General features: G+C 35.8%; 3 long non-coding RNA genes across 3 annotated transcripts in view; 2 read left to right on the top strand and 1 right to left on the bottom strand.

Annotated features, from left to right (window-relative positions):
- Positions 1–517: 517 nt before the first annotated feature.
- LOC136831310 (uncharacterized) lies at positions 518–5426 on the top strand. Its single transcript, XR_010850836.1, has 5 exons — positions 518–2922; positions 3488–3699; positions 3954–4225; positions 4475–4631; positions 5184–5426. It is a non-coding gene; the product is annotated as an uncharacterized lncRNA (long non-coding RNA).
- A 5707-nt stretch (positions 5427–11133) lies between these two features.
- Positions 11134–16626, top strand: LOC136831308 (uncharacterized). The gene is made up of 2 exons (XR_010850834.1): positions 11134–11249; positions 15705–16626. It is a non-coding gene; the product is annotated as an uncharacterized lncRNA (long non-coding RNA).
- A 7633-nt stretch (positions 16627–24259) lies between these two features.
- The window catches only part of LOC136831309 (uncharacterized), a 15937-nt gene continuing 13004 nt past the window's right edge, over positions 24260–27192 (bottom strand). Inside the window, exons 3-4 of the long non-coding RNA XR_010850835.1 lie at positions 25786–25890; positions 24260–25644 (exon numbers count right to left, since the gene is read on the bottom strand). This is a non-coding gene — a long non-coding RNA (uncharacterized lncRNA). The remainder of the gene's footprint in view (positions 25645–25785; positions 25891–27192) is intronic.

Here is a 27192-nt window from a genome sequence, read left to right as displayed (position 1 = left end):
CGTTCAGTTACTTCCTTGGAAGATTCAGACCGAGAATTCACGCCTACTGCTAGCGTTTCTCGTTCATAGTTACTTCCTTGGAAGATTCAGACAGAGAATTCACGCCTACTGCTAGCGTTTCTCATTCATAGTTACTTCCTTGGAAGATTCAAAGAGAATTCACACCCACTGCTCGCGTTTCTCGTTCATAGTTTCTTCCTTGGAAGATTCAAACCGAGAATTCACGCCTACTGCCAGCGTTTCTCATTCATAGTTACTTCCTTGGAAGATTCAAACCGAGAATTCACGCCTACTGCTCGCGTTTCTCGTTCATAGTTACTTCCTTGGAAGATTCAAACCGAGAATTCACGCCTACTGCTCGCGTTTCTCGTTCATAGTTACTTCCTTGGAAGATTCAAACCGAGAATTCACGCCTACTGCTCGCGTTTCTCATTCATAGTTACTTCCTTGGAAGATTCAGACCGAGAATTCACGCCTACTGCTAGCGTTTCTCGTTCAGTTACTTCCTTGGAAGATTCAGACAGAGAATTCACGCCTACTGCTAGCGTTTCTCATTCATAGTTACTTCCTTGGAAGATTCAGACCGAGAATTCACGCCTACTGCTAGCGTTTCTCTTTCATAGTTACTTAGAAGATTCAAAGAATTCACGCCTACTGCTCGCGTTGCTTATTCATAGTCGCTTCCTTCGAGGATTCAAACTGAGATCTGAGAAATCAAGCCTGCCGCTTGCTCTCGCGTTTCTCATCCTCACTTCCTTCGAGGAATCAAACTGAGAATTCACGCCTTCTGCTCGCGTTTCTCATCGTCACTTCCTTGGAATATTCGTCCTGAGAATGCACGCCTAATCAGTCATAAAGCTTTTGAAATCCGCCGCTTTTATCACACTGTTCAGGAATCGAAACTTGCGATTCCTGCCCACATGGTTTGTTTTTTACATTAAAATTTACAGTTTTTGCAGCTTGTTGCTGGTTTCCTGGACGTGGTTTATAATTTCTGATCAAAATTCGCAGCCCGAAAATTTACAACGAACTAACTAAGTTATAACATTATTAGGCAAAGGGATAAAGTGCCCATAGTAAGTAGATAGCTTTTTGATAGCGCCTCGACCGGGTTTGTCCTTTTTTCTCTACGATAACATTTGAGCATGTTTTCCATAGTTATTCTGAAAATGCCAGTGATTTTTTTTTATTTTTTTTTAACTGCATTTATCCACGGTTTTCTCCTGTTGGCGTATATGTGCCAAGAACCCATATTCAGGTACTTTATGGACAATAAAGCCTCCAAAATATTCTAGACCTTCCTCAATAGCTTCTACAAAATCACTGGACCTTAGTTTGTGGTGGATGTTTTGTCAGTTTACTCCCAACAGAATCCAGTTATCTGGCAAGCAAAATAACACTAGTTATGACTTCATTCCTCTTGAGATTCATTATCAGCAGCAGCAGGGAGATAAGAAAAAAAAGTTGCCTTCACAACTGCCAGTGCCATCAATATTGTAATCTGATCCCATGAAGCTATTCCCATTTGTCGCAGACAAGCAAAGAATTGCTCTAGACCGTCCTGATTCAGCCTTAAATTTAATACATATGAAATATTGCAGTTTATCTTTACCATGTCAAGCAATTTACGCAAAGACTTGGAAGAGATGACCAAGCCTTTCTGAAACTTTTTTTTTTCACTCGTGGATGATAAAGTATCAATCATGTTATCCAATACTTGGTTTTGTGTTGGCAAAATGAACCCTTATGCATTTCTGGTAGTTTTCACATCGTATTTTAGGGTGAAGAATTAGTTAACTAATACAGTATGATATTTTGCGCTTTGTGGTATTTACCAAGATACAGGCTGTGCAACCAAGTTTTGCCTAAGTTGCAGCAGGCACAGCAGGATTTTTTGGGGTACTTCATTTTAAATTTCCATTTTTTTTCTCTCTCTCCTAGTAATTTACTTCAGTTTTCAAGTGTTCCGAAAATTTTCAGTTCGTTACCCTATGTTATGTAAGTTAGGTTGGGTTAATAGCTTCCTACAGTCACTCTGAACAGGGCTATCTTAGATAGTCAACTTCTAGTTGTAAGGACTTTTCTGATTACTCTGTGGTATTGAGTAAATAGCTGTGGGCCTGGTGGTTTTCTCTCATGTTGGTATGCTCTTGATTACTTTGTAATTTCTGGCTTATAGTATTAGTTTTAGTTTCCTTTGAAGCAATGGAGTATAGATCAGACAAAGTTTAGTTCTCATTTTAGGGTAGGCTAGTTGTAAGCCTAATTTTTACATTGGCTGGAAAACTAATGTATTATATTTAGCCTAGGCCATGTTGCTGAGTGGATGGTGTAAATTAACCTGTTGTGCTTGTGGGAATGAAGTAAAAGGATCATGTTGTGGTACCTGCATTAAAAAATGGCTTACTTTGCTTGTGGGAAAAGTTTGAGGTTGAATTAAGGTAGAAATGCTAGGTGTTCAATAGTTGTATGTAATCAGGAAAGTAAAACTAGCTTAGGTTAGTTTATGCTTGGTGGCTTAGCCTAACCCTTATCACTGAAATAAAATACTTCAAGGAAAGGTATATTAGGGTATTGTTCAGTTAGGCATGATCAGATCTCGGTTTGGATAAGATTTTTCTGCTTTTTAAAATAGAATTTTTGAGGTGTAAGGCTCTTTCCCAGAACTAAGTTAAGAAATAATTCAAGGTTAGGTTGCTGGGATTTATTTTTGGCTGCAATTAAGGGCACTTAAGGACTGCACAGGCGAATCTGAAGGCAGCGGCGTTGAATGACATTTTTCTTCGTTGAAGAAAAATTACCAATCCTTAAACCAGTCGGGGTAAGCTTTGGCAAGATCTGGAAAAGACAAGATCTGAAACATTGCTTTCTTTGGCATGACAACACAGAGGTCACTGACCAGGAAGAGGAACATTTGACGAGGTACGTTAAGGCATGTTTGGGAGCTGGTTACAGGTAAAGAATAAAACCTACCTTCACAGTACTAGAGGTACCTTAAAACACTGTTCGTCACTTATTAAATTATAAATATAACTGATTTTTGTGAGTGACCATGCTTGCCAAAGAATAAAATTCACCAAACTCCAGACCTTCATATTGAAAGAAAGTAGACCAGTTAGTGTGACTGGGATTTCCTGTAACACTGAAGTAGGACATTAGTATATTGTAAACTGGTTTGTGACAAAGATTTAGATTTTAGTTGTTTCCCCCCACTTAAATTTTATAGATCCTTTGCCCTTTTGCTGATAAATTTTTGTAATAGCCTCTTGATACCAGAAGATTATTGGTCGTCAGTGACAAAGATTTAGATTTGATTTAGTTTTTTCCCCCACTTAAATTTTATAGATCCTTTGCCTTTTTGCTGATAAATTTTTGTAATAGCCTCTTGATATCAGAAGATTATTGGTAGTCAGTCTTGGTAGACTGAGGGCGTTAAATGAATAGCAGTTCTGTCTCGTCTAATACAAAGGCCATTTCTATTTTTCAGGTTCTTTATAGAACGGTAGTAGCAATCAGTACCCTGCCAAGTCTAATAATGAATCAAATCTAAGGTTGATCTAGCAGCATCAGCCATTTGGGGAGTAGACACTCGCACTTCAGGACACAGATCGTGACAGAATCACATACGCAGGAAATATGTGAATGGGTGCAAAGCAACTGTTTATTTTGGAGCAAGTTCTAGTAGTCCGGTCAACAATGGTGAGCATTAAAGTATAAAGTTGTTGTGTAGGATAAACTGCTGGTCATTTTTTAATGTTAATTCTTATTCATTATAGAACCTGATATAATTGACACTGAAGGGTCTGTTAAATTTTATATGGTAGTTTTGAAAATATCTTAAGCACTGATGTAGCAACATGAATTATTGCAAGGTGGTGACTCAACACTCAGCCTTTGTTTGGAGAGGTTGAAATAGATTTATATGAACAGGTTTTCTTTAATTTTCTTTCCAGGGTGGTATGGAGTATCGCTTGAGAATTAGCTACCCAGCTGTAGGAGCCAGCCATGCTGCAAGTGACAGCATTGAAAAGTCAGCTGGGTCATGATTACAGTTTTGGAGCTATATGCCACAGGGAGCTATACACTGCATGACCATATGGATCCCGAAGCTGGGGTTTTTGCCTAGATCTCATATTCCACTCCACAAGGAGCTACAGAAACAGCAGCTTGAAGTCCAGTTCATGTGGAGACAAGAATAGTGTTGATCTGCCACCTTAGAGTTCAGGTTAGTCTACTCCTAGCTTGTATAATTTGTGCAGTTGACATCCACTGCTTAAAATTTGTGAGAAGCGTAGCATTTTCAGCTGATCCAGTTCCCATTTGCAGTGAAAAAAAAATGTTCTTGCCACTTCAGTGTTGTCTAGTCTTGAGAACCATCTAACCCTGTAACAGGTTTTCAAATTTAGTTTTCTAATTCTTAATGATAATTTTAAAATTTTAACAAATTACATTAGAAATTGCACATTTTGGACAGGACTACCACAGTGGGATGCTGTTGCTGTATATCCTAGAGCAAGGATGGTATGTAGGACGATAACATCAGGCAGCAGCACATAGTTCAGAACAGTATTTGCAACGTTACCAGTCTGTTTTTAGCAGTTTTCAAGCTAAATGTAACCTATTTCTCATAGGTGGGTATTAACCTCTTGAACTGCTTCTGGGGCAGTTATATTTACTGTATATACAATAGAAGTTGTGTAATGTAGTTTTTTTTAACTTGCTGCATCCAGCAGAAATATCTGTGCAAACTTCGGTAATCCTGGCTGGTTTTGAGGTGATTTGGGTACACTTGTAGAATTATGGTTAACTTCGGTGCATAAAGGCGGTTCGAAGTTAACTAATTAAATTTTTTAATTCGTAAAAGGATTTGAAATTTTAGTGAGTGATGAACTTTGTACAGTGCTGTATCCCTTTTCTTTATCACTTCAGAGCTTGGGCAAACGTGCTTTAATGCAGAGGCATTTTTGAGAGTATTTCGTTATTCTTAATAGTGAAGGCAAAAATACATATAAATTTGATTCCTGTAAGATACTCATAAGTCTCTTACAATGAAACTGTTGGTTGAATTAGTCTGGGATGGGGTTAAGCACAGATTTGACACTTTAAATAAATTACCTGATAAGTGTGTTAAGACTTAATATATCTCTTGAAACAGTTTCTAATGTAGTGTATCTATTTTACAGGAACTGGAGTGAGGGGAATTGCCCTAAAATTCCTGCCTTGGAGAAAATCAGTATCTTGGACACCTTTGACACCATTGAGTCTTGTCCAGCCTTAAATTCACATAGGCCTAGTCTTCGCCTGCAAGCGTTGGAGTCAAAAGAATCTGAAAGAAATTGTAAACTGTGACATGACTTTGATTTTCCAGGCACTAGAGCAAAATGGAATCTGTAGTTTAACACAATCTTGATTAAACTGAAAAATTGTGTGATATTTCTTTACTTTGGCCTTATCAACTTGAAGGGTAGCTGTGTTGCAAGTTGGTCAGCATTTTCTTGCATTGCATTAAATTTAATCAAAGTACTTTTCATGCCTTTGAGTGTTTTATCAAGGCTTGGAGATTTGTCCGCAAACCATGGACTCAAGTTGGTGGAACGAGTCGATCTTGTGATATTTGCCTAGGAAAGTCCTGTTTAATTCTAATATTTAAGGCCAGGGAAAGGGCTATAATTGCAAAATTGAAAGCATTGTTTGAAATTTGGACTTGAAAAGTGCGTTATCCGTTGTCTGCCCTGGTCCAGCGTAGGTGTACAGAAACTTAGATTTTTTTGTGTGAAACTTGATATATATATATACTTCCTAAATTGAATTTGTGGCAACTAATGTATAACTCAGATATTCAGAATGTGGAATAACTTCAATAAAACAACCCTTTAAGACTTTGCATCAATGGACAGTATGTTCATCAGCAATATATTTAGGGAAGCAGTGTTGAATTACTGCTGATTTTACAAAAATTTGACGCTGTCTGGCTATAAATTACCTCTAGTAACTGGCAAGATGCAAGTGCGAGGATAAAGTACAAAATAGTAACCCTGAAAATGCTTGTGGTTATCAAAGGGTACTTTTGAAAGAATAGGCTTTGCTCAAGAAACCTTGATCCTTGAATCACCAAGGATCTAAAAGGACTAAGTATACCTTGCGAGTAAAACTTGCTCTTTCCTAAGTAATGTTCGTAGAGAACAGATTTTAGTCCTTGATAGAATCATTACTTTGTTGATGGCACACGTGCAGATCGATAAAAAGCTGCCTGCAAATAATCTCCACCACAGAGGGAAAGGACAGTTCCTGCCGTAGCAAAACTTAACAGAAAAAAAAAATATGGTTCTGCAGGCTACCATTAGTGCCTTACTTAAATACTTTAAATGTAAAACACTGGCACAAGTATTGCTGCCATTGTGCAGTCAAATAGTTGTGCTGCCACTCAGTTTACAAACATTTAAATTTTTCCTCTGACAAATTTTGTGCTTATATATACATTATAATCAGATGCCCAAGTGTCAGCTGTGCAAATCTGAGTGATTGTGCCTGTTTTTATACTATTAATACATGTTGACTTACTGACTTATGCTTTTTGTGGATACAATTTGTGTGCATATATTTTGATCTTTATAGTTTTTCTGCAGTATGCCTTAAGTTTACATTTGCAAAAACTAAGTACGTTAAATAGTTTAATCTCTTGTAGAACATATGCCCTATTCCTACCAGCCAATGGGTGTGAGCTCTAGAAACTCTTCCCTAGTCCCACCAGCCAATGGGAGTAAGCTCTAGAAAAAATGCCCTAGTCCCACCAGCCAATGGAAGCTCTAGAAATTCTTCTCTAATCCCACCAGCCAATGGGAGTAAGCTCTAGAAATTCTTCCCTGGTCCCACCAGCCAATGGGAGCAAGCCCTGGAAACTCTGCCCTAGTCCCACCAACCTAAGGGAGAAGTGCTTACGAAGACTTCCAGACGAAATTCAGCCAATGAAAGATGGAGAGAGAGAGTGCATGTTAGGCCCCGTCCACACGGTCGAGCTTTGCTCTGCGAACTTGGCTCGGTGTGACGTCAGAAACGGAGACACGGCGAGCAAAGCTTCGTGTAGGGCTTTTCTAATGTTTATCGAAGTATCGAGGCTTTGCCTGCAGCAGCAGGGCTGTTCACTGACGGAAATATTTCTGGTAAACGGATCAAGACGTCACTTAGTGAAAATTTTCCGTAAAGCGCAATTTCATGTTAAACCTTCACAAATAAATAAAGGAAAATAAACAAGTGTTTCCCGTTATTTTACCCTTCATAATGAATACGTCAGGTAAGTATGACTTATGGGAACTTTGAAAAACAAATATTAACACCCTTTATTGCAATGCTACGGAAATCTGTCAGTCTAGTCCATTATTCTTGGAAATCCTAGTGCTGTACTGTAGTGATCGGTAGCTGCATCCTGTTGACAGAAATAGTAATGTTGCATGTACAGTAGTCGAGCTTCAGCTGAAATACTCTGCTTCATAGTAGTATCTTGTTTCCTTATATATGGCTCCATTTTAGATAAGAGTTTATAAAAGTTGTTAGGGTCCATTCTCATATAGTTGATGAAATCTGATTCATAGCCATGTATGTCTCAGTTCCCGCAATATCATCAAATGACTTCCTATGTCTGCTCTTCTTTGTAGCCACTCTGCACCACGTCCTTTTCTGCCTTGTCGCTTTTATCTTTGCACACATTGCCACAACAATTACGATCCATATTGTAGTACATATTCGGTCCTGTGTCAGTCACTGCCAGCAGGCTCTCATTAACCAACCAGCGTCGTTCGGACAGCAGCATAAATGCGTACGACAGGCTTAGCCCGCAAAGAGGCAAAGTTTACCGAGCTTAGCTCGACCGTGTGGACGGGGCCTTAGAGGCCTGTGATTGGCTATAACGCTTCAAATTTTCAAAATGTTTAGATATTTCTACACTATGTAAAAATGTCAGAGAAGAAGCACTGATAGACATAATACGAAGTTTTGCTGTAAGGTTATTGTATACTTTAATGCTTAACTACCACTTCAACTTGAGAGCTGGAATGTTTATAAAAAAAATCTCGCCATTAATCTACTCGCTTGACAATCTCATATGACTATGTTCCTTATTAAGGAATCTGGCCTCTATTAAGCTATAATGGGTAATTTTCATAAAACTAAATCAATAAAAATTGAAAGGTTGGTTTAAAAATCTACATTTTGTTTGCGGTAAAAGTGAATTGCCGAATACTCGTAACGAATTCCCAACATAATTATGATTCAGAGGACAACTATGGTCAAAAAGTAATAGCTAGCTGAAAAGTGAAAGCACGTGAGCAGGGTTACCAAAATATATATGTTCTTCATAAATATCTAACCCTTACTTGTGTGAGTAGAATCCGGTGATTGAAAGATCGTTAGGTATGTGAAATCTATACAAGACACTGTTTTTTGTCTGACTAATTATAAGCTCTAACAGTTTTTATCTACCATTTCGACAATTCGATTAAGTAACGGTTCTGCCCACTAATTTTGTAACATGGGGATTTGAATGAAAATTAGGCTCTCTGTCTGTCTGTCTGTCTGGCGAGGTGGTAAAATGAACTGAGGAATACATTGATATGGGATGTGATCAGAGGGACGAATATTTAGGTATGTCGTGCATCATGGCTTCTGTCGGCCCCGTTCTCTATATAGCGAAAGCTGATTGAACCATCAAATTCCCACCCCCTCCCCAACAATCCCACCTTTTCTCACCCCTATCGACGTTACCAATCCTACCCTCGTCTCTGTAGGGTGGTAAGAATCCAGAGGTTTATATCAGGCTTAATCAAAACCAACTACTAAAAAAAAAAAAAGCGCATTAGCACTATTTAGTTAGGTTTTCGATTGTTAGCTTCGTACTTGGTGCAACTTTGGTCGAGTTTTTTTTCCAATCCGATTCATTCTGGTAGAATTCTCATCCTGATCTTACAATATTTTATTAATGTGAAAAATAAACTAAACTTTGGCACCACATTATAAAATTTCTCTAGACTCTTATCGTTTTAGCAAAGTCCGTTCAGAACTGTCTTTATACACCCCTATGAAAGCCATCTTCTATATTCATTGGCAAATGCGGAAAGTATTTTTTTCCAAATTCTCATCCTGATCTTACAATATTTCATTAATATGAAAAATAAAAACTTTGGCACCACATTACGAAAATTTCTTTATACATATCGTTTTAGCGAAGTCCGTGCAGAACTGAATGTCTTATACACCCCTACGAAAGCCATTTTCTATATTTATTGGCAAATGCGGAAAGAATATTTCAAGGATAGACTTAATAATAAAAAAAAAAGTGAACGGGAACTTGTTAAAAACAGACGTTGGAACCATCAAAGCAAAATTAATAAGCTAGCTTGATGGCTTACCTGACTTTTCAGGTAGGCCTATGTCACCTGCTGGGGAAATTTTGTGAGATGAAATGGTTAGGCCGAACATACTGGCTATATCTAGTTGCATGTGGGATACTTTAAAGCTATATTTTATAGCTGAAGTTGGTGTAAAAAAGACAAATCTTCATTTAACAAAGTAAATAACGCTGTGAATTAGCATACCGAGTGACTGGAATGGTACTGTGACTTCTAATTAAAGAAAACGATTAAATTAATTATATTTGTGTTGTCAATGCAACTGGCATTATTACACCTTTCATGGCGAATGACAATGAAAATTTTGAGTAATTTAAAATATTCTTCTTAGCGGTATTGTTTAAATCATTGCAACAGAAATAGAATAAACGTGTAGTTAATGATAGTGTCTACAGTAGTGCAATTAATGATACTGTACAGTAGTGTAACAACAAATGTTTTCTTTCAGTGAAAATTTTTGTAGCCCAATAGCGTTTAAACCAAAGACATTAGGTTCTCTCTCTCTCTCTCTCTCACCGCAGGAGAACTTAATAATGACTCGGTGGTTTCATACTCCATTACCAAGTTTTTATTGCAATCGAAAAGAAATCTTTCGAAATATATATATATATATATATATATATATATATATATATATATATATATATATATATATATATATATATATATATATATATATATATATATACATATATATATATATATATATATATATATATATATATATATATATATATATATATATATACATATTATAGTGAAACTACTTTGGCAAATAATCATTTCATTTATAAAGAAAAAACCTTCACGCAGTAGAAATATTCACATTATATTGTATTAAGCACAATGACTTAAAAGTTTTTTTTTTTTTTTTTTTTTTTACGTTCAACGTATGTTGTATTTAGCCAATACTAGGCTGATGGGTTATTTGTTATATTCCCTGCATTGCTTACTTCATAAAAGATGCTGTTTTTTTTTTTTCAAATATGATCCGTTAAGTATGTAACATAGGTAGAAAATCATTTATCAAAGTCATCACACTATATAATTTTTTTTAGCCGGTCAAGTTATAGGCCTATAATGTAGTGTGGGACTTTACACAATGACTAGGATATTGTAGCATAAACTCTTTAGTGCAATGACGCTTTAAGCCGACTTTCATCTTTTGTTGATGGGAAAATGAGAATTGTTGCGTGAAAGTTGGTGTAAAATCTACATTTACTTGAACTTTTAATTATGGTATGGCAAAATCATAACCATTTTCCCCTGAAAGCACAAAATTCACATCATTTTTGGTTTTTGTTTTTTGGGGTATTAAAACGACTTGCTATTACTTCGTAATATATAGATACCTACATTCGAAGGAAACATAAATGAATTATCTTTACATTAAAATACGTAACTAGCCCCTTGCATCTATAAAGGTTTGCATATATCTAGTTATTGTTCAGTATTTCAGCCTATTATTTTACCCTTGCTTTATTGACGTTATTAAATAATCTATTCTTTGGTCTATCCCTGTCTATATGTATATTTGTTTATAGAGAAACTATCCAAAACGACAATCATCCTTGGTGAAATGCTGTCTTGAAACTGCTCTAGTCCTACCAGCCAATGGGAAAATCGCTTCCAACCCCTTCCATCCACCAGCCAATGAGAGAAGGCGACAGAAAAGGGTTTTTCTGGAAGGGAGAAGGTGGAGACCTCTGATTGGAGAAGAGGAAACATTTTCTGGAACTCTTGAGCAGTTCTTAGCCAGCCATCTTAGTGAGAGGGACGGCTTTTATGAGGTTCCCAACTTCCCTGTTCTACAGTACACATTTGTGGTTATATACTGTGATAAATTCTGTAAGTAAATAACATTTTTGTGGTTAATTTTAACATTTTCTTGGTTAATCGACGCTTTACTGGGCAAAGGTTAACCGATATAGGCCATTTTTTTTTATTAGATTATCAGTTCCTTTTAGACTAGTGGTTGCCCGGTGACTTTGGCATATTTCAGGGCACAGTGTGGTTTAAGCTTGTCAGTTTTAAGGTTAATATTCTTTGAAAAAGCTTTTTTGTGGCATGAAGGTTCAAACATAGTAAGAAATATGCGAAATTTTAAATATTTTGAAGCCAAGCTGCAGTTTTAGTTGACAGAGTTGAAATCTTAATAGCCAAAGATCCCCATTAGGGAAAGCACCCCTGTACAGAAATTAAAGTTTAAGTTCAGAATAAGACAGAGATAACACTGATAAAACAAATAAGCTAAAGGTGAATAAGATGATCAATAAAATTAACTCATCTTTCGGTATCTTTATAATTTATTGATGCATTGTCGCAATTACTGACAAGGGGTAAGGTTACAAAAGTTATTTTTTGGCCAACAACTTGTCTTGTTAGTTAGTTCCTCGTATAAAATTGTTTTTCCATTATACCTTTGCTGTGATAACACATCAGTACGAGTTACTCATGCAATTGCTTTTTTAGGGCGTTTTTTGTCACGGGAGAATTCTTCCCCCACCAAGACATTAAGATATGAGATAAGAGAGAATAATAATACTACTACACAGATACACTGTTGTCAGTCTTCTTGCCTGGAGACAGGGGTCGGAGAATGGTACTGTGTCATAGTTGACACGGTGGGTATGAAGACTACTGACGTTTACGCTGCCTGGGAATTAGGGTAGGCCTGTCCTACCTGCTATTACATGATATTCCTTGGGTGTACGGGTCTTATTACTGATGAGGCCAGGTGATGTCTTCCCACTGGGAGGCAATTGAAGTGCTGATTTCCATTTTAGTGGTAAGGTACGATGGTACTGAAGAAAATCCCTGGTACTCAGTTCGTTTCTTTATTACTCATTACATCATGCCAAATTTCTCCCAGGCCTAGTCTCCCGGACTTGGTTACTTTACATAGTCTTCAGAACTCCTGAACTAGGTTCAATTTACATACTCTTCAGGACTCCTGAACTAGGTCCAATTTACATACTCTTCAGGACTCCTGAACTAGGTCCAATTTACATACTCTTCAGGACTCCTGAACTAGGTCCAATTTACATACTCTTCAGGACTCCTGAACTAGGTCCAATTTACATACTCTTCAGGACTCCTGAACTAGGTCCAATTTACATACTCTTCAGGACTCCTGAACTAGGTCCAATTTACATACTCTTCAAGACTCCTGAACTAGGTCCCTGGAAATATTCCTTTTATTTAATTTTATTTCAAGAAAACAATACAAGTGAGTATTGTAAAACAACAAAAATAACTCTTTATATTGAGAGATCTAAAAAAAATATATCAACTACATACTATGGGAATTGCTTTTCCTTCACAACAGGATAAGTATAAAAAATGGAGCAGCCCTGGAATCAATTAATTTACAGTAAGGTGTAAATCATTTGATACCCTACTCCACACAGTACTAAATGTTTGTACACAACATATGTCAATGGATAAGACTACCTGAAAGATTTCTGAGAAACACTTAAACTAAAATAAGGTAAAACTAGGCTAAGGTGCCTTTTAACAGGATATAGTCTAGGCTAGGCCTCTTTAGAAATCGTTAAGGATAGCCTATGCAAAGTTTACATGGCTGATTTTTACTAGGTTACAATAGGCCACAAGTTAGTTTAGTTTAATGAGGGTATAGGCTAAGTCCTATGTAATTAAGTGTTCATGAACTTTTATATATATAGCCTAAGCTATTTGTAACAAAAATTGTCATAATTCCTCATTCAAACAGAATTAGTCTAGGGTAGGCCTTCTTAAATTACTATATAGCCTAGTCTAAGATCGTGATCGGCAGTGGAAACTTCCATGAGGGAGGTAAGGGTAAACCCAAGATACCCTGTCGGACGGCCATTTTGTGGCCCCCTTTAGGCACTGGTATCTACAAAAACCTTACATAAACAAAATACTTATAACTATCTTTTTCTGACGTTTTACAACCGTATCAAACGCTAAGTTACAACTCAAACTAACACAGCAAAATATCATGACAACTAATGAATGTGAAGAATATTTCACGACTACGAAAATTTTCACGTTAAGGCGTTGCAATCACGTTTGACTGGGCATGCAACAACGCTGCACTTAAATCTTCGTCTGCTGCTGTTCTTTCATGATACTGATCTGTTCCAACTAATGAACTAACGGTAATATTATGACTTTAAAAGCTTACCTTGCAAGGGATAGATAATAACTTGTATTAATAATTTGGTAAAATAGCCAAAATGAAGGGTTGACCGCTTGACGTCCTTTCCACACCAACAGCGTTCTCGTCCCTTACACGTTTCTTTAGTGTTACCAATATGCAGACGAAAGATTCAGGACAGCGCTCCCACATTCAGAGCGAAAGAAAAGCAAAACAAGGGACTGGCTACACTTCTATGCATTCGATGTCCACAACAAAAATGAAAACATTTTATAATCACAATCACTCTTACAACAGTAGTGTAAAGATATTAGAGGAGGATGATGAATCAATTCTTAAACAAATCACTAAATAATTAAAGGCATATTTTTCCCATTACATTTTAATTCCTAAAGTCTTGACCACTAGGAAGAGTAGCCATGCCCATGACAGTTAGTATACAGTTTAGGCATTTGTGGGAGATCTTGCGTTTAAATTTCCGTTCACTGATTTTGTAGCTACAGTATACTTTAGGTTCCCCCCTCTTAAATAGTATTAACCTCGTTCTGCCTCCTTTTTGATTTGCTACAGACTACTAGGACTAGTCCCTGGTGTCAGGTGCTAGGCCTAAAGGTTTCTCGTTTAGCGTTACACTGGTGAAGTTTTTCGAAGTGTCACGTTAACATGGATTCAGTGTAGGCACTTATATAGGAACAGAAAATTTACGTATTTAGTGGACGTTTAAAATGTCATTTTCATTTTCGCTAAAAAAAAAAAAATCTTACTGCTAAGTTATCGGACACCAGTTATGCAAAGACAATGACTAAGCGGTATTTTGAATTCCGTTGGGAAAACGCGTGACAGGAAAATTGCCAGTGGGAATACTTCGTCAGAAAATTGCCAGTGAGTAAATTGCCAGTATGGGAAAATTGCCACTGTGGGATAATTGCCATGGAGAAAACTGCCAGGCGGAAAATTGCCGTTTAATAAGTACAATTTATAAAGAAAAAAAAAATTGAAAGGAAAAACCAATACTATCAAAACTGTGAATTTGTTTGAAAGATATCATTTACTAACATTCAATTAATAAAATATGAATTAAAAATTATTACAATCAAACTTGAATTTACTGAAAACCTTTACTTGGAAATGTTGACACCTAAAAAATATGCATGTATGCGATGTAACTTAAATACAACATTTTATTATTAGTCATATTTTCAATGAGGATTGAAAGGAAAAACCATCACTATCAATTGGCCACTTACTTTTTAACCATTATCTTACAAATTAGCAAGCATGCCTTTTAACCTATGAACTACAAGGAGAAAACTGCCAGGCATTAAATTACCAGTTTACTTTTAAGTATCTTAGAAATTAGCAAACAAGTCTAAAATTATCCAAAAATTCTTACAGTACCAACTATATCAACAGTCAGTATTCTTATAGCTTTTGAGTTTTCTCTTTTTATATTTTTAGCCCATTATGGTTTTTGTGGTTAAAAAAAAAGACATTCTGGTCGATGATTTGCAATGTATGTAGTACCATCTGAATGGCCATTTAAAATACTGTTAACTAATTTTGAAATTTTAAATTTAAATAACCATAAATACTCATCAAGCAAAGATAAAGTTGAAGCTTAACGAGCTCAGATTTAAAAGTCGAAGTGGCTTCTCATCAATCAAGCCGTTCTTAGTGTCTGAATTTGTCACCGGTCTTGACGCATCTGTACTTTATCAATTACCTGACCTACGTCATGTGAGTCTGAATATTAAGAATTGGAGACAGTGCAAGTTCCAACCTGTTTCATCTAGTAGAAGCGGCTATGAAATTCCATTGCAATTTCAAAATCTTTCTTCAGGAGCCCGATCTCTTCAATATGACTGGAATAAGTGATGGCGATATAATATTGATTTTGTTTTGAATGAAGTAAGGGCTGAAGTATCTTAAGCAATACAAAAATTGGGCAGTCGATGGTACATTCAAGATTGCACCTGAAATTTATTACCAAATTATCACAGTTCACGATCAGAAAACCTACAAAATTGTTTACAACAAAATCAACAAACGTTTTGGTGATATTCCTTAGCATGTAACAGGTGATTTTGAAAAAGCCTCTTTAAAGGCAGTAAAACATGTCTTTTCTAATGCAAATAATAATGGCTGTCTTTTTCATCTAGGCCAAGCACTGTGCAGGAAAACGATTGACATAGGCCTATAGGAGCAAGACACCAATAGCATAATGATAGTTTCATTTGAAAATACGACATTTCACAGCACTCGCGTTCGAGCCACCACAAGACGTCATACCTACGTTTGAAGACCTGATGACGAAGACATCCCGCCTGAATTTTTACACATATATAGGAATTGAAAGAGGAACTCGACCCAACAGGAAATGAAATGCGCCGCTTTTCCAGGCTGAAATTTGGAACGTTTATTCCCGTTTTGAGAACTCGCTGCTCGGACAAACAAGTGTTGAGGCCTTCACAGTTCCTTGAATAAATCCGTCAGCAATAGTCACCCTAATATATGGAAATTAATCAATGCTCTGAAAAGTGAAGATGGTTTGGCAATCCAACTGCAAAGAGGTGATACACTTCCTACACGCAAAAAGTACAGATGCTTATATGTTCGACCTGGCATCGTCATTTCAAATTATGACAGTACTAATAAAATATTGTATTTAAGGGGCATCCTATATAATCACCTTTTTTAGGTGTATCAACGTCTCCAATTATAGTTTTTCAGTAAATTCAAGTAAAGTTTTGATAGATTTTTAATTCAAACAATTTTATAAATTGTATATAAGTAGTAAAAGGCATCTTTTAAAAAATTCGCCTAGTTTTAATAATGATTTTTAATTCAAACAACAATTTTATAAATTGTATATAAGTAGTAAAAGGCATCTCTTAAAAAATTCGCCTAGTTTTAATGATTTTTAATTCAAACAATTTTATTAATTGTATATAAGTAGTAAAAGGTATATTTTAAATTAAATTTGCATAAAGTTTTAATGGTAATGATTTTTCATTCAATTTTATAAATTGTATATAAGTAGTAAAAGGCAACTTTTAAATAAGTTGACAATTTTGATAGTAATGGTTTTTCCTTTCAATCTTGTTTTTCTTTATAAATTGTACTTATTAAATGGCAGCTTTCCACCTGGCAGATTTCTCCATGGAAATTGTCCCACAATGTCAATTTTCCCATAATGGCAAATTACCCACGGGAAATATTCCCAATGGCAATTTTCCCACTGGCAGTTTTCCTAGCACCGGGAAAACATATATGGAAATTCTTAGAGCCGTTAGCCTTCTAGCCAGTTTTCAAATTTAATATCGCCTGTCATATTTTACTTACTGTATTCATTGTCATTTTAGTTTATTATGGATATTGGAAAAGCAAATAATATTGCACAGTGGAAAAGCTCTTACAGGTAACAGTTTATGGCCGACAACATAAGACTGCAGATAGGTCTAATTTCAGAGAGCTGGTTTGTAGAGGGGAGAGCTTCAATTATGCTGTGAAGATACTCTTAATAATTTTGTTCTTAATCTTTAGATAAGTCAGCTATCAATGACCAGCATATATGAATACAAATGGTAACGGAATGTTGAGTAATTACTGTGGAGGTTTCTTGAACTCATAAGGTTAGGCTCCTTAGGTTGTCTCCCAATAATGCAAATAATGGATAGTACATTAACACATGTACGATTATTCCCATGAACCCAATTTAAGAGTTGTAATAGATATGTACATCTTAATTGCGTAAGTATTAAAGGATAACTGGTTCAAATTAGTGTTAGTTGTATAGTTTGTAGATATAGTAATTCAAAATGCTTAATTGAAGGCACTTATGAAAGGCTATTACGATTTTGCATTTATTGCAGCAAATCAGCATTAAATGACAATGCAGTTATTCACAACAATGACAGCGCAATTATTCACAAAAGGTACGTAAATTCGAATCGGCTCGTGCCTGCCATTACCCACTAGTTTTAAAAGTACAACACGGTTCCGTCCCGTCGACAGTGAAATATTAATAAGTAACAACTTCTATACCCTCAGGGTACGATAGTTGCCACATGGAAATAGCAAGTATCAAATGAGGATTAGCTTTACACGATTAAAGGGCAAAGTTAGAATCTAAGATCAATAGATGTGCATGAATTAATCGTAGTTTGGCAGACAAGTAGCACGTGAAATTGGCGCGAAAACGCATGATTTTGGCGCCAACATGAAAGTTATTTCGTTTTGATGCAATAATATCCAAAGCACTTGAAATAAATTGGAAATTACTTAAAAATAACCACACTAATCAAAATCAAGTGATATGTACACTAAATGTTAAGAAATTCAACTTAATAAATCTCCTACACTCTCCCTTAGAGATGGGAGATGGCCAAATTGTCTCTGTATTCAAAACTTGGACAACTATTATCGACTAAATCCGTTGTGGAATGTTAGTTGCTGTCAGTACCATTTGGAACCTTGTTTCCTTCAATAGGTGAAGTGCTATTCTCATACGTTCATTGTCTAACAGTTTCCATCTTACTTTGCTCATTGACATAAATATTTCCGTTTGACGGTTACTTGATAACCATAACTTTTGTAGCAGTTATAGTTCAGCCGATAGACGCATGGATAGGCCTACAGTTCACTCTGCGCATTAAATACTCGCATTTTCCCCCCGTATTATATGTTTTTTCCATAATCATTACACTGTTATTTCTCCACTTGACTAACAATAGTAAGCCTTAACACTGTGCCAAGGTTTTATCTCCAATACGCAATTATTCTTTTGAATACTTTTGACAATAATGTACAACGTTTTTCTGTTAGTACAGATTTAATTTTAGACTCGTTGATACCTGCATTTTAACTATATATGCACAAAAATATTGTTTGTCATTCCTGAGTTCGCATTACATCATTTCCAAGCTTTCCACCGTCTCTAGACCGTGCCTTTTTCAAGCACGTTGCTAGACCTATACACATTTTGCTAGTTTTAGGGGCCTTTCAAAAAATTTTACCCCCCCCCCACCAACAACTTGTCATGCCTCATAACACATGTCCAGACCCCCTAAGCAATCAACTAGTAGGCCCACCCCGAATTAGAATGCCTTTTTTAATGCAATAAAATATTAGTCTGGTCTAATACCTGGAAATTATTACGTTTAGATTTTAATACTTTCTTAACATTACTAAAATATAATAAAAGCCATTGCAGAATCTTTACTATCTCTTGTCCTTCTAAATTTACATCTTTTCAAAAGAAACAAAGGAAAAATCTGGAAATATTATGTAACTCATGGCTGCACCCCCTTCTCCCGCCCCCCACGGTTACGACGATAACACTTCACCATAGCCGCCGCCCCCTTGGCCCCTAAGGCGTTATGTAATTTTTGAACGGCCCCTAAAGTATTCAGTGATAAATGTTTCAAGGCTTCCATACATATGAATACACGTGCTCCTATATATTTAATGTTTATTTTTTCATCTGGATTCGCATTTTAACACGAGTTTTTTTCCTCGTCACAAGCGGTATTACAAGTGTTTTTCTGGATGATGGTTGATTAATTTATTTTTTTTTTTCATTCATGTTTTGTTTGTAATTTTATTTTTTATTTAGTTTTATTTTCATTTACTTTTATTTTTTATTTCATATATTTCGTATAATTTAAACTTTTATTTTTGTTTAACCTAATTTTATTTTGTAAACCTTTTCTTTAATTTTACTTATTAATGAATTCCATATTTACGTTTATTAATTTTAACTTTTACTTCTTGATATATTTATTTCTGTAAGTTTTTATATTTCTTTTTTTTAAGAAATAATTTTGATAAATTGTGGCATTTCAAGTGGCAATTAAAACAATTAATTCGACTTATTTAGGGTAAGGCATGAGCTGACCATGATAAGTGATAACTACTGACTTGTGTATAGATACGAACTGCAAAATTTTTATTAGAAATTGACATTTTCAGTGGTCTTATCAGTTACTGAAGTAACGGCTGAATATTGCACTGTTGTTTTCCCCATTTTTTGAGAAATGGACACACTCTCGCTTTGGAAATTGGCTTAGCAAGTTATACCCTGTTTTTGCCATGTTGAATATGAATTTTCTTATGCCAAGTAATGTCTTATAAATCTTCTTTCAGGTAAATAGCACCGTGAAAGAAGATAGATTTCACACAGAACCGTAGGCCTACGTACAGCAAAACTGCTTAAACTCCTAGCTTCATGAGATACTGATCAATTGGACTTGACTCCTTGATTGATAGAGAAACCCTTTGGGAGAGAATCATGGTAAGAATTGGCCTTTGTTACTATAAAGGTTATTTAGGTATCATAATTATTTGTGTAAGAGTTCTTTGCGTAAGAATGCTTATGACAATTTTTCCACACTATAATTTAGTTAAAAATTATCTAGTTCAGATTTAACACAAAATTAACTTCTCACTCACAAGACGTTTGTTTGAAGAAATGTTCAAAGTGGTACCCTCTGTTAAAACAAGCAATTTGGTACCTACTTAGCAGAACCTCTCTGTGATGTAAAGTATTTTTATGGAAGTTAAACGAGCTTTTAAGCAGAATTTAACATTTCAGTTGACATAGCTTCAACCCTGATCACTGGTAAATGTTGAAAAAATCAGATTTGATTGTTAGCAATAAGCAGGTGTAGATTATAACGTCTTTGGCAGGATCAGAAATGGTGGTTAATTACTTGCTCTGAGATGGGAAGAGCCAAGAGGATCTTGTGTTTCAGTCATTAGCTGCCACTTAGTTTGACCGTTGTCCTCAGGGGTTTGGAGTTGACAAATCCTTTGAAAAACTTGAATGTTGCATTGTCCTCTTATTAGTATTCCTAGTGGGCTCCTGACAGTTTCATATTTTAGATGGTGTATTCCAGAATCTGTTATACGGAAAATTAAGCTTGAAAAACTTACTCTTCCCATGGTGACATGAGGCCAGTTAATTCTATAACTTTTGAAAGTATTCTCACTTCAGTTTGATACCACCAGTGTTTCTCAGGGGATCAACAGCTGATCATTTGTTTTACTATGTAGGAAAATTAGAAAACGTCAAACAAGTTACTGAAAACCTTAAAACTGAAATTTGTTCATTCCTACATTCTCCTAAAGCAGTAGGGCCCTTCGTTCATGTCAATCAAACATTTTTAAAGATTCTGGTATTTGCAAAACCCCATGCAATGTATATTGTCTAGAATCTAGATATTGGTAGATACGTTCAAAGCGATTTAGCTCTTCATCCAGCGAGGACAGAGGCAAAATAATTTGTTTATTCATCCCATCATAGGTCTAAGATAGTTGACCTCTGCATCTGGTAATGCCATAAGTATCTCTTCCACACTTGTAAATTGCATATTGGTACGAGTCATATTGCATACAGGTACTGGAGTTATTGCAAATTAGTTGTCATGTTGCATATAGGTACTACAGTCGTATTGCATATATATATATATATACATATACACATTATATATATATAATATATATATATATAATGTATATATAAGTAATGGAGTCATTGCATACTGTATATATATAGATAGGTACAGGAGTCATTGCATATATATATATATATATATATATATATATATATATATATATATATATATATATATATATATATATATATATATATATATATATATATATAGGTAATGGAGTCATTATTGGTATATATAGAGGTACTGGAGTGACATTGTTGGTATGCATAGAGGTGCTGGAGTCATATTATTGCATATATAGAGGTCCTGGAGTCATATTATTGCATATATAGAGGTCCGGGAGTCATATTATTGCATATATAGAGGTGCTGGAGTCATATTATTACATATATAGAGGTCGTGCAGTCATATTATTGCATATATAGAGGACCTGGAGTCATATTATTGCATATATAGAGGTCCTGGAGTCAAATTATTGCATATATAGAGGTCCTGGAGTCATATTATTGCATATATAGTGCTGGAATCAAATTATTGCATATATAGAAGTGCTGGAATCAAATTATTGCATATATAGAAGTGCTGGAATCAAATTATTGCATATATAGAAGTGCTGGAATCAAATTATTGCATATATAGAAGTGCTGGAATCAAATTATTACATATATAGAGGTCGTGCAGTCATATTATTGCATATATAGAGGACCTGGAGTCATATTATTGCATATATAGAGGTCCTGGAGTCATATTATTGCATATATAGAGGTCCTGGAGTCATATTATTGCATATATAGAGGTCCTGGAGTCATATTATTGCATATATAGAGGTCCTGGAGTCATATTATTGCATATATAGAGGTCCTAGTCATATTATTGCATATATAGAAGTGCTGGAATCAAATTATTGCATATATAGAGGTCCTGGAGTCATATTATTGCATATATAGAGGTCCTGCAGTCATATTATTGCATACATAGAGGTGCTGGAGTCATATTATTGCATATATAGAGGTACTGGAGTCATATTATTGCATATATAGAGGTCCTGGAGTCATATTATTGCATATATAGAGGTCCTGGAGTCATGTTATTGCATATATAGAGGTACTGGAGTCATATTATTGCATATATAGAGGTACTGGAGTCATATTATTGCATATATAGGGGTCCTGCAGTCATATTATTGCATATATAGAGGTACTGGAGTCATATTGCATATATACAGGTGCCGGAGTTATATTATTACATATATAGAGGTGCTGGAGTCATATTATTGCATATATAGAGGTGCTGGAGTCATATTATTGCATATACTGTATAGAGGTCCTGGAGTCATATTATTGCCTATATAGAGGTCCTGGAGTCATATTATTGCATATATAGAGGTCCTGCAGTCATATTATTGCATATTGCATATATAGAGGTCCTGGAGTCATATTATTGCATATATAGAGGTCCTGGAGTCATATTATTGCATATATAGAGGTCCTGGAGTCATATTGCATATATAGAGGTCCTGTAGTCATATTATTGCATATATAGAGGTCCTGCAGTCATATTATTGCATATATAGAGGTCCTGCAGTCATATTATTGCATATATAGAGGTCCTGCAGTCATATTATTGCATATATAGAGGTCCTGCAGTCATATTATTGCATATATAGAGGACCTGCAGTCATATTATTGCATATATAGAGGTCCTGCAGTCATATTATTGCATATATAGAGGTCCTGCAGTCATATTATTGCATATATAGAGGTCCTGCAATCACATTATTGCATATATAGGGGTCCTGCAGTCATATTATTGCATATATAGAGGTACTGGAGTCATATTGCATATATACAGGTGCCGGAGTTATATTATTACATATATAGAGGTGCTGGAGTCATATTATTGCATATATAGAGGTGCTGGAGTCATATTATTGCATATACTGTATAGAGATCCTGGAGTCATATTATTGCATATATAGAGGTCCTGGAGTCATATTATTGCATATATAGAGGTCCTGCAGTCATGTTATTGCATATATAGAGGTACTGGAGTCGTCATATTGCATTTATAAAGGTGCTGGAGTCATATTATTGCATATATAGAGGTGCTGGAGTCATATTATTGCATATATAGAGGTGCTGGAGTCATATTATTGCATATATAGAGGTGCTGGAGTCATATTATTGCATATATAGAGGTGCTGGAGTCATATTATTGCATATATAGAGGTGCTGGAGTCATATTATTGCATATATAGAGGTGCTGGAGTCATATTATTGTATATATAGAGGTGTGGAGTCATATTATTGTATATATAGAGGTACTGGAGTCATATTATTGCATATATAGAGGTACTGGAGTCATATTATTGCATATATAGGGGTCCTGCAGTCATATTATTGCATATATAGAGGTACTGGAGTCATATTATTGCATATATACAGGTGCCGGAGTTATATTATTACATATATAGAGGTGCTGGAGTCATATTGTTGTATATATGGAGGTCCTGGAGTCATATTGTTGTATATATAGAGGTGCTGGAGTCATATTATTGTATATATAGAGGTGCTGGAGTCATATTATTGTATATATAGAGGTGCTGGAGTCATATTATTGCATATATAGAGGTACTGGAGTCATATTATTGCATATAGAGGTACTGGATTCATATTATTGCATATATAGGTGGTGGAGTCATCTTATTGCATATATATAGGTACTGGAGTCGTCGTCATGCATATATAGAGGTACTGGTCATATTCTTGCATATATAGAGGTACAGTACTGGAGTCATATTACTGCATATATAGAGGTGCTGGAGTTATATTATTGCATACATAGAGGTGCTGGAGTCACACTGTATATAGTACTTGATTTTTGTTGCATGTAGTTAGTCGTTACTTTTTCTACATTTACCAATGATCAGAGAACTGAAACAGGGTCAGCAGGAATCTTCTGTTGAGTTCTCCTTGCAGATCTTTTTAATTTCATCTGCCCCTTTGACATTTGTTATTTAGGGCTTAAGATATTAACTCAATTAACAAGGCCTTAAGTATTCAGGGCTTTTTAAGATTTTGCCTTAATTCCTTAAGTATTCACGAACTCCTTAAGTATTCACGACAATTAGTTCTTTGGCAAATACTGTATTTATATGATAATTAAGAAATTAGCGAGCCAAAGAATTTGCTCTATTAGGTAATTAGTTATTTTGATGTATTAGGCAAACTAGCTAATGAATCTTACAGTATATCCTATGAGTAATTTATTTTTTCTTTTTACAGAGAAGCTGCCAAATGGTTGTATACCACAAGACTACCACCAAGACAAGAACTGAGTAAGACGGAAAGCAAGATCGTCTGGAAAAAAATACAATTTTATATATAGGCCGGTCATCCAGGGCAAAAAAAATTTTCTTTTTTCTAAGAAACTTCTGGACGCCTCACATATTTAATTAGTAGTTTTTTATTTTTTTTTCTGTTCTGAGGTTTGGTATACCACCAAATCCGCTGCCGAATTTTGTCAAATCTTTAGGCATTGTAAATGTTTTTACGTGAGGCTTTGAGTAAGTAATGTATAGGTATTAAATTACTAGCTTGTTTTTATAATAAAGATTTATTAATTGTTTGAGAGAAATGGAACACGACGAATTGGGAAGAACCGTCAATTATATAGTTGCCAGTAATCCAGGGCGAAATATTCAGAACTTTGTTAGAGTAGAGAGACCAACTTTACCACTATTGCATGTTATTATATATATAATAAACAAATCCAGTAGTAAACTATATACCGTATTAATTTCCTCACTTAAGCATATTATTCACATGTGCACGTTGTCTTGAAGTACCCGTATACTTTGTTCTAAACAGCTTCATCTACGGAAAGAGTCTAGATATATATTACCGAGATCCGCCTTCTGTGGTGCCAATACACTTTAAAAACACCGACGGTGCTATATGACGTGCTGACTTCCTTAACTGTTTCCTCTCCCTCACACTGCTAGCACCCGTAGCCTTTTGCAGACGGTGCCACACTGTCCTCATATTCTCTACGACGGGGAGTTGCGGCCTAAACCTTTCTTTAACTCCAATTGTAGGGGAGGAGTAAACCTCTGAGTACCACCATAACAGGGTGAAGACTTCTTCATTCTCCCATTCCACAGCTTCAGCTTGAAGTACAACTCTCTTCTTTCATATGGGGTCGAATCACCCTCTGCGTACCATCATAATAGGGTGAAGACTTCTCCATTCTCCCATTCCACAATTTCAACTTGAAGTAAAACTCTCTTTTCGAAGCGGGGAAAAACCCCTCTCAGCATACCATCATAATAGGGTGAAGACTTCTCCATTCTCCCATTCCACAGCTTCAGCTTGAAGTACAACCCTCTTCTTTCATATGGGGTGGAAACCGTCTCTGCTACCATCATAATAGGGTGAAGACTTCTCCATTCTCCCATTCCACAATTTCAACTTGAAGTACAACTCTCTTTTCGAAGAGGGGAGAAACCCCTCTCTGCGTACCATCATAATAGGGTGCAGACTTCTCCATTCTTCCATTCTCAAACTTCAGCGTAAAGTAGAACATTCAAACGTATCGCCTCCCTGGCACTGAAAACATTCCTCATATGCATGGGAGTCCAGACCTGAAAACGTACGAAACTAAACTTCTTAACTAGATCAGGTACCATGAACGACTCTAGTATAAGTTATTTATCACAAACATTTTCTCACCCAGCACTAACAAAAGACAGACGAGCAAGAAAGAAACGCAAGTAAATACTTACAATTCGAGAAGGAAATCAACTTAATGTTTCATCGCTAAAACACGATACTCGTCATTCCTCTATGTCAGTCACAGATCACCAGTAACCGGCAGGTTTGAAGTTTACCTAAGGAGAGAGAAAAACAAATAGAAGACTACTCCTTGCATCAAGCTAAGCATTAAACGATAAAACCAATATTGTGATCTAACCAGAAAACGCAAAAACACAAATTGTCAAAAATTTAGACTAGTGGTTCTTAACCGGGGGGAACGCGCGAGCCTAGGGAAAAATTTAAAATTCTCTAATTCGTTATTCTCTTCACAAGAGTCGCTAAGCAGTGCCAAGTATCTCACTAATTCACCAGCAAATTAAAAAAATACTTTATTTTCCTTTAAATGTGGGAGGGAATTTTACTCATAGATGCAATGGGGGTGTGGAGGGAAGGACCAACTCCTAGAGGGGGCGTGTTAACAAAAAGGTTAAGAACCACTGATTTAGACAAATCAGACCTATCATATGGCACATAAATTGAGTCCAAACTTTAAAATTCCTCTCCACCCCCCCCAAAAAAAAAACTGTACATGGACGAGAGACTTTTGAATACAAATCTTCGTTTTCTAGACTGTCTACTCAGTCTAAAACATTTCCTCTCTCACCCGGCAATGCTGGGCAACATGCTTCAAAAACGCCTCGCCTGTTATGCATCCACTCCATCTCGTGAATTTCACTTTTATTCCTTTACAGTTCGAAGAAAAGTCTCCTAATTACATATTTATAACACCCAACTGACATTATTAGGCTTCATTATCTTTCTAAACTTGTTGAAAAGTCCTGTACCCTTGCTTACAGAATATGATTTGCTTAGCTTGTTGACCTCTCTTGTATGGTACTAGACGTCAAGTGCAGCTTGCAATAATTCCATCTCTCTTGTATGGTACTAAACATCAAGTGTAGCTTGCAATAGTTCCAACGTAAAAGTGTAGCTTGCAATAACTCCCTCTCTCTTGTATGGTACTAAATGTAAAGTGTAGCTTGCAATAACCCCTCTCTTGTATGGTACTAAACGTCAAGTGTAGCGAGAATGCCGAGCATAATGACACGTTAAGAACTGATCGCTTAATTTGCTAAAACAATTATTTTCCTATACAGTGGAACTATAATTTTGATTTTTCCCTCTTTCTAAATTAATTATAAGGTAATCCTCCAGAGCTGAACAGCCAAGCTAGTCTATTATGAATGATGACAAGATGTCCTTGTCAGAATACATAGAAGAAAAACGAAATAAGCAGGACTCGATAGAAGGAATGTTTTGACAAAAGGAACCTGGAGCCGTTTCCAAGGATAATCCCGTCTACTACTAGTACAACTACTACTACTATTACTACTACTACTACTACTACTACTACTACTACTACCACCTCGGGGATT

Source organism: Macrobrachium rosenbergii, chromosome 4 (genome assembly GCF_040412425.1).
Source record: "Macrobrachium rosenbergii isolate ZJJX-2024 chromosome 4, ASM4041242v1, whole genome shotgun sequence".
NCBI lineage: Eukaryota > Metazoa > Arthropoda > Malacostraca > Decapoda > Palaemonidae > Macrobrachium > Macrobrachium rosenbergii.
The sequence above is the reverse complement of the archived record's forward strand: the minus strand, read 5'-3'. Positions and strand labels throughout refer to the sequence as shown.